Source organism: Myotis lucifugus, unplaced genomic scaffold (genome assembly GCF_000147115.1).
Source record: "Myotis lucifugus unplaced genomic scaffold, Myoluc2.0 scaffold_29, whole genome shotgun sequence".
In the NCBI taxonomy this organism is placed as follows: domain Eukaryota; kingdom Metazoa; phylum Chordata; class Mammalia; order Chiroptera; family Vespertilionidae; genus Myotis; species Myotis lucifugus.
This window is the reverse complement of record NW_005871077.1, coordinates 8,425,647-8,443,956: the sequence shown is the minus strand read 5'-3', so window position 1 is coordinate 8,443,956 and position 18,310 is coordinate 8,425,647. Positions and strand designations below refer to the sequence as shown.

Genomic DNA, 18,310 nt, shown 5'->3' with positions numbered 1-18,310 from the left:
AGGTCCATGTGTCTCTAAGAGAAGTTCACTGCATGAACTAGGTGCAGGCAATGATAATAACCTCTAATGTGTGCATATCCAGTAAAGCCTGCAGTGAGATGGTATCTTCTATTATTTAAATATAGATTATACTGGTGGTCCTCACCCAGTTTTCCATGGCATCAGGCATTAGAGCTGTCAGCACTATTCACATCCCAGGTACACACCTCTTCTTTCTCACAAATATGTGTACAAATTAAAGATGATTATGGCTGGCAGATTCGGCTCAGTGGTTGAGTGTCAACCTATGAACCACAGGTCATGGCTTGATTCCCAGTCAGGACACATGCATGGGTTATGGGTTCGACCCCCAGTGGGGGGGGGGGGGCATGCAGGAGGCAGCCAATTGATGATTTCCTCTCATCATTGATGTTTCTATCTCTCTTTTTCTCCCTCTGAAATCAACTATATATATATATATATATATATATATATATATATATATATATATATATATATCAAAAACCATTCAAATCTTCATCTTCCAGATAGTTGAGTGACGTTGGTTTTCTCATCTATCAGGTGAGTAGGTTGAACTAAGTGATCTCTGCGGTCCTTTCTAAGATTTCTATTTTATAATCACAAACATCGAAAAAAGCTAATGAAGAAAATGGTTGGAGATTAAAAATGGTGGCAGAGTAAGTGGATGCTGCACGGACATGCTACTAGGAACAAAATGGGATTACTACTAAAATACAGAAAAACTTCTTGAATAATCGATGGAAAACTCATCAGAGAGAACCCTGATATCCAAGGACTGAAAGTGGAGACTACATAGAGACTCGTAGAAGAGATGGAGGCGCAAAAGAGCTGGCTAGACATCCACAGACAGCAACTGAAGTTCCAGAGAGATATCTCAGCTGTGGGTGGTTGCCACTGAGAATTCTGGGATCTAATACCCAAACAGGGGCCCCCTGCAGGCAGCACCAAAACTGAGAAGGGTACCCACATAACATATGGCTGTGAAAAGCAGTGGGATGCTGTTTGCCAGGGAATGACAGTTGAAAATTCAGGCACCCTCTTAAAGGGCCAATGCACAAAATTCCCTGTGGAGCCACCCACCTTGTGCTCTGGCAGAGGGAGGGTCAAGTGAACTGGAACTGTGAGAGCAGAAGCCAGGACAGGGGACTCGGGGAATAGAGCTCAGAGGCAGACACCCCAAGTTTCCTGGGCTGAGTCATTCCCTCACTCAGCAGAGGACATCTTTCCCAATTTGCCTTGCCTGGGGGGAAGAAAGTTGGCACACCCTATTGGAAAACACCTTGCCCTGAGGCCACTTAAGAGATTAAAAATAACAATTAGCCTCCAGGCAGAAGCAACTGCCTCACCCTGTTGAAAAAAACTTGCCACACTTGAGAACAATTTATGGGGGGGCAATTCAAGTCAGAATCCTATCAGTCTGTACACAGAGGTGGTCTCGGGAGGCTTTGAGTCTTTGCCTGATCTAATTATTCAGAAACCAGCCTTTAACACTCTCCTACACTAGAGATTGAGAGGTGTAGAGGATCTACTTACTATATAGTCACAAACCCACAGACAGCCAAAATGAGGAGACAAAGAAACAACCCCCAAATGAAAGAACTAGAGAATTCCCCAGAAGAAGAGATAAATGAAGCAGAGATAAAAAAAAAAAAAAACAACTTATTGTAAACAGAGTTCAGAGTAATGATGGTAAAAATGTGCAACAGCATGCAAAAAGATACAGTAACAATGAAAAAAGATCAGTCTGAGATAAAGAATGACATAACACAAATAAAGAACACATTGGAAGGAATACACAGCAGATTAGAGGAAGCTGAGGATTGAGTCAGTGAATTAGAAGAGAGAGTTGAAAATATCATTTAATCAGAGAACCAAAAAGAAAAAAACAATTAAAAAACAGGAGGACCACTTAAGGGAGCTGTAGGACAACGTGAAACATAACAATATTAGAATAGCAGGTGTGCGAGAGGAGGCAGAAAGGGAGAAAGGGATAGAGAAAGTGTTTGAAGAAATAATGGCAGAAAACTTCCCTAACCTGGTTAAGGAAAAAGTCACACAAGTTCAGGAGGCACATAGAACCCCAAACAAGAAGAACCCAAACAGACCCATGCCCAGACACATCATAATTAAAATGCCAAAAATTAAAGACAAAGAGAGAATCTTAAAAGCAACAAGAGAAAACTGTTACCTACAAAGGAGTTCCCATAAGGCTGACACCTGATTTCTCATCAGAAACTCTATAGACTAGAAGGGAATGCCATGAAGCACTCAAGGTAATGGAACGCAAGGATCTGACACCAAAATTACTATATCCAGCAAGGCTATCATTCAAAATAGACAGTCAAATAAAGAGCTTCCCAGACAAAAAAAAAAAAAAAAAAGGCAAAAGGAGTACATCACTACCAAGCCAGCATTATAAGAAATGCTAAAAGGACTGCTGTAATGAGAAGAAGAAACAGAGAGAGAAACCTAGCCATAGAGAATTAAAATGGCAATAAATAAGTATCTATCAATAATAACTCTAAATGTAAATGGACTAAATGCTCCAATCAAAAGGTGTAGGGTAGCTGAATGGATACAAAAACATGACCCAACTATATGCTGACTACAAGAGACCCACCTCAAAACAAAAGACACACACAGGATGAGAGTGAAGGGATGGAAAAAAATTTTACATGCAAAGGGAAAGGGAAAAAAAAAAAGCTGCAGTAGCAATACTCATATCAGACAAAATAGACTTTAAAATGAAGGCCATTGTCCTGACTGGTTTGGCTCAGTGTATAGAGCATCGGCCTGCGGACTGAAGGGTCCCAGGTTCGATTCCAGTCAAGGGCATGTACCTTGGTTGCAGGCACATCCCTAATAGGGGGTGTGCAGGAGGCAGCTGATCGATGTTTCTCTCTCATCGATGTTTCTAACTCTCTATCCCTCTCCCTTCCTCTCTGTAAAAAAATCAATAATTTTTTAAAAAATAAAATAATAAAATAAAATGAAGGCCATCACAAGAGACAACAAAGATCACTACATAATACTAAAGGGATCAATCCAACAAGAGGATATAACCCTGGTAAACATATATGCACCCAATATAGGAGCACCTAAATATGTAAAAAAAACTTCTGGAGGACTTTAACAGAGAGATCAACAACAGTACAGTCATAGTAGGGGAATTTGAAACCCCTCTGACTTCACTGGATAGATGTTCCAGACAAAAAGTTAACAAGGAAACAGAGACACTAAAGGACACACTGGATCAGATAGATTTAATTGACATTTATAGAACATAACACCCCAGTACAGCAGAATATACATTCTTCTCAAGTGCACATGGATCATTCACAAAAATAGACCACATGTTAGGACACAAAACAAGTCTCTACAAGTTCAAAAAGATTGAAATCATATCAAGCATCTTCTCAGATCACAGTGGAATGAAATTAGAAATCAACTACAGTAAAAACACCCAAAAATATTCAAACACGTGGAGGCTAAATAGCATGTTATTAAACAATGAATGGGTTACCATCAAGATCAAGAAATAAATCAAAAACTTTCTTGAAACAAATAAAAATGAACGCACAACAACTCAAAATCTCTGGGACACAGCAAAAGCAGTCCTGAGAGGAAAATTCATAGCACTAAAGGCATACCTCAAAAAACAAGAAAAATCAGCAATAAACTAACCCTACAACTTAAAGAACTAAAAAGAGAACAACAAGAAAAGCCTAGAGTAACTAGAAGGAAGGAAATAAAAGAATAGAGCAGAAAGAAATAACACAGACACTAAAAGAAAAAAAAATCAATGATACCAAGAGCTTGTTCTTTGAAAGAACAAACAAAATTGATAAACTGTTAGCCAGACTCATCAAGAAACAAAGAGAGAGGACCCAAATAAATAAAATCAGAAATGAAAGTGAAGAAGTAATCACTGACAACACAGAAATACAAAGCATTGTAAGAAAATACTATGAACAACTACATGCCAACAAGCTGGACAATGTGGATGAAATAGAAAAATTCCTAGAAAAATATAATCTCCCAAAACTGAATCAGGAAACCTGAATAGGCCAATAACAACTGATGAAATTGAAGCAGTAATAAACTCCCACCAAACAAAAACCCATGTTCGGGTGACTTCACAGGGGAGTTTTACTAAACATTCAAAGAAGAACTAACACCTATACTCCTCTAATTATTTCAGAAAATCCAAGAGGAAAGAACACTTCCATACTCTTTTTATGAGGCCAGTATTATCCTTATTCCAAAATCAGATAAGACACTACAAAGAAAGAGAATTACAAGCCAATATCCCTGATGAACATAGATGCTAAAATTTTCAACAAAAGAGTAACAAGTCACATCCAGCAATATATTAAAAATGTCATACACCATGATGAAGTTGGATTTATTTCAAGGATGCAAAGCTGGTACAATATTCACAAACCAATAATCATGATACATCACATAAACAAATTGACAGACAAAAATCACATGATCCTATCAATAGAAACAGAGAAAGCATTTGACAAAATCCAACACCCATTTTTGATAAAAACTATCAGTAAAGTGAATAGAGGGAGCATATCTCAAAATGATGAAGCACATATATTACAAACCTACAGTGAATATCATACTCAATAGTCAAAAACTAAAACCATTTCCACTAAGAACAGGAACATGACAGATGCCCACTCTCACCACTCCTGTTTGACATAGTACTTGAAGTGCTAGCCATAGCAATCAGACAAGAAGAAGAAATAAAAGGAATCCAAATTGGAAAAGAAGAAGTAAAACTGTCATTATTCGTAGATGACATGATATTGTACATAGAAAACCCCAAAGACTCCATCAAAAAACTACTAGACTGCATAAATGAATTTGGTAATATATCAGGATACAAAATTAGCACCCAGAAATCTATGGCTTTTTTATACACCAATAATGAACTCACAGAAAGAAAAACTAAAAACAAACAAACAAGAAACCATTTACCATTGCACCAAAAAAAAAAAAAAATAAGATACCTGGGGATAAAAGTAAGTAAGGAGGTAAAAGATCAGTACTCGGAAAACTACAAGATATTAAAGAGGTAGAAGAAGACATAAACAAGTGGAAGAATATACCATGTTCATGGATTGGTAGAATCAATATCAGTAAAATGTCCATACTATCCAAAGCAATCTATAGATTCAATGCAATCCCCATTAAGATACCAATGGCATATTTCACAAACTCTCCAAAAATTCATATGAAATTTAAAAAAGACCCCGAATAGCCGCAGCTGTCCTAAGAAAGAAGAACAAAGTTGGAGGGATCACAATACCAGACATCAAGCTATATTACAAAGCCACTGTTCTCAAAACTGCCTGGTACTGGCAGACGAACAGACATATAGACCAATAGAACAGAACAGAGAACCCAGAAATCGACCCAAGCCATTATGCTCAATTAATATTTGACAAAGGAGGGAAGAGCATACAATGGAGTCAAGACAGTCTCTTCAATAAATGGTGTTGGGAAAATTGGACAGATATGTGCAAAAAAAAAAAATGAAACTAGACAACCAACTTACACCATACACAAAAGTAAACTCAAAATGGATAAAGGTTGGCGTTGGTGGTATAGTGGTGAGCATAGCTGCCTTCCAAAATGGATAAAGGATTTAAATGTAAGACGGGAAACCATAAAAATCTTAGAAGAATCCACAGGCAGCGAAATAGCAGACATATGCCATAGCAATATCTTTACCGATACAGCTCCTAGGCCTATGGAAACTAAGAAGAAAATAAACAAATGGGACTACATCAAAATAAAAAAGCTCTGCACAGCAAAAGAAGCCATCAACAAAACAACAAGAAAGCCCACTGCATGGGAGAACATATTTGCCATTGTTATCTCCAATAAGGGTTTAATCTCCAAAATTTATAGGGAACTCATACAACTTAACATAAGGAAGATAAACAACGCAATCAAAAGATGGGCAAAGGACCTAAATAGACACTTTTCCAAAGAGGACATCCAGAAAGCCAAGAGACATATGAAAACATGCTCCAAGTCACTAATCATCCGAGAGATGCAAATCAAAACAACAATGAGGTACCACCTCACACCTGTCAGAATGACTATCATCAACAAATCAACAAATGACAAGTGCTGGCGGGGATGCAGAGAAAAAGGAACCCTCTAGCACTGCTGGTGGGAATGCAGACTGGTACAGCCACTGTGGAAAACAGCATGGAGTTTCCTCAAAAAATTAAAAATGGAACTCCCATTTGACCCAGTAATCCCACTTCTAGGAATATATCCCAGGAAATCAGAAACACCAATCAGGAAGGATATATGCACCCCTATGTTCACAGCAGCACAATTCACCATAGCTAAGATTTGGAAACAGCCTAAGTGCCCATCAGCAGATTAGAAAACTGTGGTACATTTACACAATGGAATACTATGCTGCTGTGAAAAAGAAGGAACTTTTACCATTTGCGACAGCATGGATGGATATTGAGAGCATTATGCTAAGTGAAATAAGCCAGTTGGAGAAAGATAAATATCACATAATCTCACTCATTTGTGGAATATAATGAACAACATAAACTGATGAACAAAAATAGAGCCGGGAGGGGGGATATTTTAGAATATAATAGAATCCTGAATCCTGTTATTTGCAGATTTTTAATATTTCCTACAACTTTAATGATGTATACTGTTAGTACAGTTTTGGTAATATTATTATATTTAAAATATCTTCTTTGAAATATTAATATTTATTGCATGTAATATTATTATATTTAAAATCATTTTTCTTGAAATATTAATGTTTATTGCATGTAAATGTCCAAGTATTTTGTATCTACAATCTGGTAATAGATTTATTTTGTATATTGTAAAAATTTTTTTAAAAAGGTCAAGTCAAGCTCAGAACTGGACAGTGTCAGATGTGGCTTCTCTCCTTAGTCAGGAATTCAGTGGGTCTCTGTGCCACCAGTGTCAGTGTATCTTTGCCATCTGGCCTACCCAAGATCCAGCTCAGTCACTGGGTAACTGCTCCAAAGTGGCAAGAATGCCTTTGCCTGAAAGACTGAGAGAGACCATGCTGTATCACTCACTTAAACCTCTGGCTTTTTCAAGACCCTCTCTTGGCCAGTTCTGACCTTATGGGTGACAGTGACAGTGACAGATTCAGTGTCACCATCAGCTCTGGGAGGTTATCAACATGAACTGGCCCTAAATACTTGTCCTTTGCCTCTTTATATAGATCAACTGTGCACTCTGAGCCCATACACTAATTCTCCCTGTATCCATGGAGAGCACTGCTTCTCCCCCTAATACAGAGCATGTGTGCACATGGGTGCCTCATGCTCTGGGGAGAACTAAGCCACAGAAGCCTTCAGGATGGGATCTTTTCTGAAATTCCAGGGGGGAATCCATGGAGGAGGGAAAATAGGTCATTTATAAATGGAGGGCAGGGAACCTGCTTAGCAGCATCCCTCCAAATCCCTGCCTTTCTAAATTGCTCAGTCTATCCATTTGGTCACTTGTTTGCAGACCTTTTAATGCTGGAAGGAAAGGAAGACATTTCTGACCAATATCTTTGCAAACAATGAATAAGAGCTGGTACCAAACATCTTGATTCTACCACTCTAATAATAAGAGTAGAAAGTGATGCAGTATGGGAACAGTGTCCTCTTTGGAAGAGAAGGCACATACTCTCTTTGACCATATCTCTAACCCCCAGGACTTTTGAGAAAGTCAGGCCTCTTTCTTGGTTAGTGAGGAGTCGTACAGGCCCCTGCAGTTTCTTCTTGGCCCAGCTACTCACTCCTTCAATCTCCTGTCAACACCATGACAAGGCTGCCATTTCCACCTCTGGACAGCTTCCTCTCTTAAAGGGTCTTTCTTGCACTGAACAGAAATCCATGCCTCTACCACTTGTACTGACCACTGGTGCCCATTCTGCCCTCCAACAGAGGAATATCAGCTTCATCTTTCGTCCCTAATTCAATCCTGCAAATTTAGGGTCTCACAGCCCCTTCCTCCCAGCATAGACTCCATTATTCTGTTTTTGTTTTTCTTTCTTTCTTTCTTTCTTTTTCTTTCTTTCTTTCTTTCTTTTCTTTTCTTTTTTTTTTTTTTTTTTTTTTTTTAGAATAAACACCTTTATTACCTGAGCTAAGATAGGAGGGAAGAGGATTTATTTGCCTTTCCGGGCCGTGATTTTCCTCAGATAGAACTCCAGCTCCTTGCCCTCAAGCACATAGCCATCTGCTGGCCACACTGGCCTGGTCTGGAGCCATGCATGCAAGAAGCTTGCCCTGCTGGAACTGCTCCTCGAGAAGACTGCTGATTTTGGCATTCCTTTTCCTTTCGTCATATTTCTTCTGAATTTTTTTGTTTTTTGTTCAAAATCTCTTCCTCCTCAGGAGTCAGCTTGGCCCCCTTCTTGCAGCCCAGGGGCAGTGCGTAGTGGGACTCGTACCACTGTCGGTACGGTGTGCTGTCAACCAGCACGATGCAGTTCTTCACTAGGGTCTTGGTGCGGACCAGTTCGTTGTTGGAGGCATTGTAGACAACGTCAATAATCCTTATTTCGCACATACAACACTCTGAGCCCCAGGAAAAGTTGCCCACGTCCAGCCTCAAGGCTCAGTACTTCTTGTTGCTGCCCCGCACTTGGACTGTGTGTATGCTGCGGGGTCCAATCTTAGTGTTGGCTGCAGGGCATCCCAGCTCATATTTTCGCTCTTGTCGTAGGGCTTTCTCTTGCCCGCGGTCTTGCAGTGCTTGTGCCAGTTGTCCTAAGAGATACCCATGGTTCGGCACCGGTTGGAAAGAGCTGTTTTTGTTTTTTTCCATTCATTCATTCAACAATATTTACTGAGTACCTAGAATGAGCATTTTTCTAAGTTCTAGGGATATAGTGGTGACAAGACAGAATATCCTTGATTTCACAGAGCTTAAAGGATATAGGGATCAAAAGTTTCTCTCCTTGAAAATCCCTGAACCTGTGCTCTCCAACAATCTGAGATTAGCTCTCCTCTTCATTGGGAGACTGGATCAGACAACTGTCTTTTCTTTAGCCAGCAATACCTCTCTCTCTCTCTCTCTCTCTCTCTCTCTCGCGCGCGCTCTCTCTCTCTCTCTCTCTCACACACACACACACACACACACACACACACACACACACACACAAAGACAATAAAGACCTTTATTAATAGGTGCTTGCATTTTGTTGACTTTTAAAAAAATCAAGTTGTAAATTTTTATTACCAATTAAAAATGAGGTTCTCAATGATCTCAGCTTGACCAAATATGAAACTATTTTAAAACTTTTAATGGTTTTTAGATTGTTTGTATTGAGGAAAACTAGGCTTAAAAAAAACATGTCATTACCAAAAACAGACATCTTTAGGTTAAACTAATAAAATGCTGTATACATAATGCATATAGTCCTACTTATCTAGTCAACAGGCAAAAAACAAACATTTAAGGTCTTCAGCTCCAATCTTTTGTTTATTTCCTTTTTAAAATTTTTTTATTTTTTTAAATTTTATTTTCTTGTTTAAAGTATTACAAATAGTAGTACATATGTCTCCCTTTTTTCCCCATTGACCTTCCCCCGGCCTCCCCTACCCCCCAGCACATGCCCTTGCCCCCCCCCCCCCAGTGTCTTGTGTCCATTGGTTATGCTTATATGCATGCATATAAGTCCTTCAATTGATCACTTACCCCGCCCCCCAACACTCCCCAGCCTTCCCGCTGTAATTTGACAGTCTGTTCGATGCTTCTGTATCTATCTTTTTGTTCATTAGGTTATAATGGTCTTTCTTATCAATAAATGAGTGAGATCATGTGGTATTTTTTCTTTCACTGCCTGGCTTATTTCACTTAGCATAATGCTCTCCAGTTCCATCAATGCTGCTGCAAATGGTAAGAATTCCTTCTTTTTTTTTTTTTTTTTAGCAGTGTAGTATTCCATTGTGTAGATGTACCATAGTTTTCTAATCCACTTATCTACTGATGGGCATTTAGGATGTTTCCAAATCTTAGCTATGGTAAATTGTGCTGCTATGAACATAGGGATGCATGTATCCTTTCTTATTGATGTTTCTGTTTTCTTGGGATATATTCTTAGAAGTGGTATTACTGGGTCAAATGGCAGTTCCATTTTTAAATTTTTGAGGAAACTCCATACTGTTTTCCACAGTGGCTGCACCAGTCTGCATTCCCACCAGCAGTGAAGGAGGATTCCTTATTCTACGCATCCTCTCCAGCACTTGTCATTTGTTGATTTGTTGATGATAGCCATTCTAACAGGTGTAAGGTGGTACCTCATTGTTGTTTTGATTTGCATCTCTCAGATGATTAGTGACTTTGAGCATGTTTTCATGTGTCTCTTGGCTTTCTGAATGTCCTCTTTGGAAAAGTGTCTATTTAGGTCCTTTGCCCATCTTTTGATTGCGTTGTTTATCTTCCTTTTGTTAAGTTGTATGAGTTCCCTATAAATTTTGGAGATTAAAAACTTATCAGAGATAACAATGGCAAATATGTTCTCCTATGCAGTGGGCTTTCTTTTTTTTTTATTTCAACAAATATTTATTGAAGATATAATATGTGCTGGGAACAGTGACAGATTCTGGGACTACACCAGTGGGCCAAACAAGTACAACTTTTGCCCATATGGAGGAAAAGAGAGTGGAAGGAAATATACCAAAATCCAAATCATCAAAGGTACCTATGTCTGGGTGGGATTAAGTGTCATTTTAATTTTTTATTGATACCTCGCTATATTTTCTGTAATTACATAATGCTTTCTTAATCAAAAAGTTAGTTTTTCAAAATCTTCTTAATACATAAAAAGATCTTGTAGTTTAAGAACGCTTTATAATTTGGGCCCCTCCCATGGTCGCCACTTCATTTGATCCTAACAATCTTGTGGAGATTGTTAAAGCAGGAATTACCATGCCCATTGTATGGATAAAAACACTAAGGCAAGTGATTGCCCTGGAAAGTAGTGTGAGTTGGGGGCTAGAATCATAACCCTAAGATCAGGTTTCAGGGCTCTCTTAGTTCTACATGTTTGGCTAAAGGTGTTGTGAAAGAAAAGGGCTTCCCACGGCTTTGCCCCCAATTCTCTTCCAGACATTTCACCCACTCCCTGGGCTCTGTTGTCTTTCTCCCTTTTTTCAACTGACTGGATACTATGGAATCCCCAAGTAAGCAAGAGGAATAACCAAATCATTTCACCTTTTTGCCTCTCCAAAATGTGGAATCACGGAAGAAAAAGGATCTTGGAAAGCATTCCAGCCTCCCATCCAAGTTGAGATTGCCTGCAGGGTACCCCTGTTTCTGATTTGTCTTTCCATCTCACTCTGTCAGGTGCAGGCACCCCATCTTCACCTCCCTACCCTCCACACCTCCACCTCTTTCGAGAAGCCTCATGCAGTGGGCTTTCTTATTGTTTTGTTGATGGTTTCTTTTGTTGTGCAGAGCATTTTATTTTGATGCAGTCCCATTTGTTTATTTTCTCCTTAGTCTCTCTTGCCCTAGGATCTGTGTCTGTAAAGATATTGCTACAACATATGTCTGCAATTTTGCTGCCTATGGAGTCTTGTAGGGTTTTTATGGTTTCCCATCTTACATTCAAGTCCTTTAGCCATTTTGAGTTTGTTTTTGTGTATGGTGTAAGTTGGTGATCTAGTTTCATTTTTTTTTTGCATGTATCTGACCAAATTTCCCAGCACCATTTATTAAAGAGACTGTTTTGACTCCATTGTATGCTTTTGCCTCCTTTGTCAAATATTAATTGAGCATAATGGCTTGTGTCAATTTCTGGATCCTCTATTCTGTTCCATTGGTCTATATGTCTGTTCTTGTGCCAGTACCAGGCAGTTTTGAGAACCGTGGCTTGGTAATAAAGTTTGAGGTCTGGTATTGTGATCCCTCCAACTTTTTTTTCTTTCTCAGGACAGCTGTGGCTATTCAGGTTCTTTTTTTATTCCAGATGAATTTTTGGAGAGTTTGTTCTAGATCTTTGAAATATGCCATTGGTATTTTAATAGGTATTGCATTGAATCTATAGATTGCTTTAGGTAGTATGGACATTTTAAAAAAATATATTTTATTTATTTTTTACAGAGAGGAAGGGAGAGGGATAGGGAGTTAGAAACATCGATGAGAAACATCGATCAGCTGCCTCCTGCACACTCCCTACTGGAGATGTGCCCGCAACCAAGGTACATGCCCTTGACCGGAATTGAACCTGGGCCCCTTGAGTCTGCAGGCTGACGCTCTATCCACTAAGCCAAACTGGTTAGGGCTAGTATGGACATTTTAATGATGTTGATTCTACCAATCCATGAACATGGGATGTTCTTCAATCTGTTTATATCTTCCTCTATCTCTTTTTTCAATGTCCTGTAGTTTTCCAAGTACAGGTCTTTTACGTCCTTGGTTAAGTTTATTCCTAGGTATCTTAGTTTTTTTGGTGCAATGGTAAATGGGATTGTTTTTTTTTTTTCATTTCTCTTTCTGTGAGTTCATTATTGGTGTATAAAAAGGCCATAGATTTCTGGGTGTTAATTTTGTATCCTGCTACATTGCCGCATTCATTTATTAGGTCCAGTAGTTTTTTGATGGAGTCTTGGGGTTTTCTATGTATAGTAAGTATTATGTCATCTGCAAATAAGGATAGATTTACTTCTTCATTTCCAATTTGGATGACTTTTATTTCTTCTTCTTGTCTGATAGCTATGGCTAGTACTTCTAATACTATGTCAAACAGGAGTGGTGAAAGTGGGCATCCTTGTCTTGTTCCTGTTCTTAGGGGAAATGGGTTTAGTTTTTGCCTATTGAGTATGATGTTGGCTGTGTCATATAGGGCTTTTATTATGTTGAGGTATGATCCCTCTATTCCCACTTTGCTGAGAGTTTTTATGAAGAAAGTGTGTTGGATTTTTTAAAAATATATTTTATTGATTTTTTACAGAGAGGAAGGGAGAGGGACAGAGAGTTAGAAACATTGATGAGAGAGAAACATCGATCAGCTGCCTCCTGCACACTCCCCACTGGGGATGCGTCCACAACCAAGGTATATGCCCTTGACCGGAATCGAACCCGGGACCCTTGAGTTCGCAGGCCAATGCTCTATCCACTGAGCCAAACCGGTTAGGGCAAGGGTGTTGGATTTTGTCAAATGCTTTTTCTGCATCAATTGATATGATTATGTGATTTTTGTCTCTCAGTTTGTTTATGTGATGTATCACATTTATTGATTTGTGGATATTGTACCATCCTTGCATTGCTGGAATAAATCCCACTTGGTCATGGTGCATGATCTTTCTAATGTAATGCTGAATTTGATTTGCTAGAATTTTGTTGAGGATTTTAGCATCTATGTTCATCAAGGATATTGGCCTATAGCTCTTTTTTTGTGTGTGGTGTCTTTCTCTGGTTTTGGAATTAGGGTAATGCTGGCTTCATAGAAAGAGCTTGGAAGTGTGCCTTCCTCTTGAATTTTTTTGGAATAGTCTGAGTAGGATAGGTTTTAGTTCTTCTTTGAATGCTCGGTAGAACTCCCCTATAAAGCCATCCGGACAAGGGCTTTTGTTTGCTGGAAGATTTTTGATTGCTGTTTCAATTTCTTCAGTAGTTATCGGCCTATTCAGGTTTTTTGATTCTTCTTGGTTGAGTTTTGGGAGCTTGTATTTTTCTAAGAATATGTCCATTTCATCTAGGTTGTCCTTTTTGTTGGAACAGAGTTGTTCATAGTATTTTTTCATAGTTTGTATTTCTGTGGGATCAGTTGTTATTTCACCTCTTTTATTTCTGATTTTGTTTATTTGGGTCCTCTCTTTGCTTCTTGGTGAGCCTGGCTAGAGGTTCATCAATCTTGTTTATCCTTTCAAAGAACCAGCTCTTGGTTTTGTCGATCTTTTGTATTGTTTTTTGTGTGTGTTTTTGGTCTCTATCTCGTTTATCTCTGCTCTGATCTTTATTATTTTCTTCCTTCTGCTTACACTGGGCTTTTCTTGTTGCTCTCTTTCTAACTCTTTGAGTTGTAGGGTTAGGTAATTTATTACCATTGTTTCTTGTTTTTTTGTGGTAGGCTTGTAGAGCTATGAACTTCCCTCTCAGGACTGCTTTCACTGTGTCCCATAGATTTTGGATTGTTGTATTTTCATTGTTGTTTGTTGCCATGATGCTTTTTATTTCTTCTTTGATCTCTCTGGTAACCTAGTCATTGTTTAATAGCATGCTATTTAGTCTCCAGGTGTTTGATTTTTTTTTAATTGTTTTTATTGTAGTTGATTTCTAGTTTTATGCCATTGTGATCTGAGAAGATGCTTGATATGATTTCTATCTTCTTGAATTTGAAGAGACTTTGCCTTTGACCTAATATATGGTCTATCTTTGAAAATGACCCATGTGCCCTTGAGAAGAATGTATATTCTGTGGCTTTGGGGTGAAATGTTCTGAAGATGTTAATTAATTCCATCTGATCTAGTGAGTCATTTAGGATTGATGTTTCTTTGCTGAGTTTTTGTTTACAGGATTTGTCTAATGGTGATAGTGGGGTGTTAAAGTCTGCAACTATGACTGTATTGCTGTCAATCTCTCCCTTGATCTCCTCCAGAAGTTTTTTTTTTTTTCATGTATTTGTGTGCTCCTATATTGGGTGCGTATATTTTTACCAGAGTCATTTCTTCATGTTGGATTGCTCCCTTTAGTATTATGAAGTGGTCTTCCTTATCTCTTGTTATGTCCTTCACTTTGAGATCTAATTTGTCAGATATAAGTATTGCTACCCCAGCTTTTTTTCATTTCCATTCACCTGAAAAACCTTTTCCCATCCCTTCTCCACCAGTCTGTGTGAATCCTTTTTTCTGAGGTGGGTTTCCTGTAGACAGCAGATATGTGGGTCATGTTTTCTTATCCACTCAGCTACTGTATGTCTTTTGATTGGGGCATTTAATCCATTTACATTTAAAGTTATTATTAATAGGTATTTGTCACCATTTTTATTCCTTATGCCTGTGTTCCTTCTTACCTTTTTATTTCTTCTTTTTACAGCAGACCCTTTAGCATTTCTTGCATTGCTGGTTTGGTGGTAATAAACTCCTTTAGCCCTTTTTTGTCTGGGAAGCTCCTGATTTCACCCTCAATTTTGATTGATAGCCTTGCTGGGTACAGTATTCTTGGATTCAGACCCTACCTTTGCATGACTTTGTATATTTCATTTCATTCCCTTCTGGCCTGATGTGTTTCTGTTGAGAAATCAGTTGCCAGTCTGATGGGGGATCCTTTGTAGGTAACTTCCTGTCTCTCTCTGGCTGCTTTTAAGATTCTTGCTTTGTCGTTGGTGTTTGCCAATTTAATTATTATGTGCCTTGGTGTTGGTCTTTTGGGGTTCATTTTGTTAGGGACTCTGTGAGCTTCTTGAACTGGTGTGAGTTTTTTCTTCTCTACAGTCAGAGAAATCTTCTGTCATTATTTCTTCAAACAGCTTTTCTATTCCTTGCTCAGTTTCCTCTCCTTTTGGCATCCCTGTTATGCGGATGTTGTTTCGTTTTGTGTTGTCCCAAAGTTCCCTTAGGCTCTCCTCCTGTTTTTAACGTTTGTTTCTAGATGCTGCTCTGCTTAGGTATTTTTTCCTAACTTGTCTTCTAGCTCACTGATGTGGTACTCATCTTCTTCTAGTCTACTGTTGATGCTTTCCATTGAGTTCCTTATAGCAGCAATGTCATTTTTCATTTCTTCTTGGTTCTTCCTCATTTCCTCTTGGTTTTTACCCATATTGTTGAATTTGTCTTCCATTCTTTTCAGCGACCTTATGACCATTTATCTGAATTCTTTCTTTGACATATTGCTTGCCTCCATTTTGTTTACTTTCTTTTCTGGTGATGCCTCCTTTTATTTCATATGCGGGCTGTTTCTTTGTCTCCCCATGATCTCTCTTCTCCGGGTGTCTGGTTTTGTAGCTCTCTCTCTCCTTTTCCTAGGCGAAATCTGACCTTTCCATGAGAAGGTGCAGAGCTCATCCGAGTCCGAGTATTTGTGCTGCTAGAGATCCGGTGTTCCTGAGTTCACAGCTGTTCCCTGGGTATTCTTGTTGTAGATTCCTGGGATGTATAGGTTTCCGATAACAGGCACTTTCCCCTTCAAGATGGCACGGTCTCTGCGGCAGAGACAGTGGCTCTGGGAGAGATTTCTGCAGCAGTGCAGGATGCCCACTCAGGGGAGCCTGGTCCAGCAGTCCCCAATAGTCCCTTGGAGTATAGCTGTCCCTCACCCACAAATATACACTCCCTGTATGTCCATACACTCTCCTTTCGTTCTCTCCCTCTCAAACTATCTTGCAGTCTGCCTTCCTGTTAGCAGCCATCTTCCCCCCATTGTTCATTTTTATTGTTGGAATTTTATATTCAATTATTCTTGTTGGATGACTAACCCAAATGCAGTAGAGATGGTAAGCTGGCATTTACTCGGCCCCACTCTGCTCAGCCTTGGGAGCAGATAAATTCTCAGTTGGTGGATCAACTGCTTTGTCCTGTTGCCATCTTGTGGTTTGGAGTTTTCTGGGTGTCTATGTCAGTAATTGAAGTTAAGACAGGTACCACATTGAAGTGGCTGCTGACCTGGGGTCTCATCTTGATTTTCTTTTTCTTTGTTGCTGTTTTCTCTAGGCTGTTTTTGGTGAGGAGGGCCCTGTGGAGTCTATAGCCCCAATACATATTCTGTTTCACTGGTCTACCTGTTCTCTCTCCTACACTCTGGTTGTCAGAACCCTGCACATGCCTTCTCCCTGCACAGGAGGCCTAGAATAGTGTGGTCCATGCCCATATGGTCTCTGATCCCTCATCCCTTCCCCACTCTCATTATATTCTGGTAATTGTGTGGAGGACCCTGCAAGGAATGTAGCACCTTTATAATGGTACAGTCTGCTGCATATTTCCTGCCTTGCCCTGGAACTCTAAGAAGGCCTATATTTGCCATCTCCGCACGCTTTTCTCTTTTTAACAAAATCAAATTCCAGTCTCTCCATTTCCTATACCAGGGGTCCTCAAACTACGGCCCGCTCTCTCCATTTTCCTATACCAGGGGTCCTCAAACTACGGCCCGCGGGCCACATGCGGCCCGCCGAAAACATTTATCTGGCCCGCCGGGTGTTTTTGCCACCGCTGCCTGTTGCTTAGCAGCCGACTCATCCCGGGCCCGCAGTGCGCATGTGTGGAATGTGCGCAGCACTCTCCGACTCCCCTCCTTCTCTCTGTCTCTCGACTCCTCCTCTCAGTCTCGGGTGTGATTGGACGAGTCACGAGCTTGCCTGTGCAGAGCCTGCTGCTGCCTGAGGACCGAGGTAAGAACAAGTTAGGATTTTTTTTTTTTAAGTTAGGAGGTCTATTTTTTTTTTATTTTGCAGTTAGTAGGGCCTTTTTTTTTGAAGTTAAGAGAGCCTTTTTTTTGAAGTTTTGTTTTTTTACTTCAAAATAAGATATGTGCAGTGTGCATAGGAATTTGTTCATAGTTTTTTTTTAAACTATAATCCGGCCCTCCAACGGTTTGAGGGACAGTGAACTGGCCCCCTGTTTAAAAAGTTTGAGGACCCCTGTACTATACTGTGAGGGGACTTCCTGAGGTTATTCTTCTTTGTAACTGTCAGGTGTACAAATACATCCTACTTGATGTTATTCCTGTTGATGAAACCACATCTGTTTCTTACATTGAAACCTTTAACTGTTCCCAAAACCTTCATGGTGAACTTTTTGTCCCTGTCAGCAGGGGCTGATGCTGTGAAGCCCCTGCTGTGTCACCAGTGCTGAGGGGCGACAGATACTGCTGGGTCTTGGCCTCACCACTGTGGCTGCTGGCTGCTGTGATGCTGACTGGAGCCAACTACTGCTTCTCATAGGGCAGTGGTTGGCAAACTGTGGCTCGAGAGCCACATGCGGCTCTTTGGCCTCTTGAGTGTGGCTCTTCCACAAAATACCGACTTCTGCGTATGGGCCACGAAGTTGCAATTGCACTGTACATGCGCGCCCGCACATGGTATTTTGTGGAAGAGCCACACTCAAGGGGCCAAAGAGCCACATGTGGCTCACGAGCCGCAGTTTGCTGACCACTGTCCTAGGGTGTGATGGCAACCGGGCCATCAGCCTTGGTACGTCTCCTCCTTGATTCTAATCTATCTATATAAAATCCTAAAAGACCGAACGACTGGTCGCTATGATGCGCACTGAACACCAGGGGGCAGACACTCAATGCAGGAGCTGCCCCCTGGTGGTAAGTG

General features: G+C 39.9%; 1 protein-coding gene and 1 pseudogene across 1 annotated transcript in view; both read right to left on the bottom strand.

Moving 5' to 3' along the window:
* The window catches only part of GJD4 (gap junction protein delta 4), a 58,258-nt gene that overhangs the window by 27,174 nt on the left and 12,774 nt on the right, over positions 1–18,310 (bottom strand). The window lies entirely within an intron of this gene.
* LOC102419998 lies at positions 8,201–8,849 on the bottom strand (annotated as a pseudogene).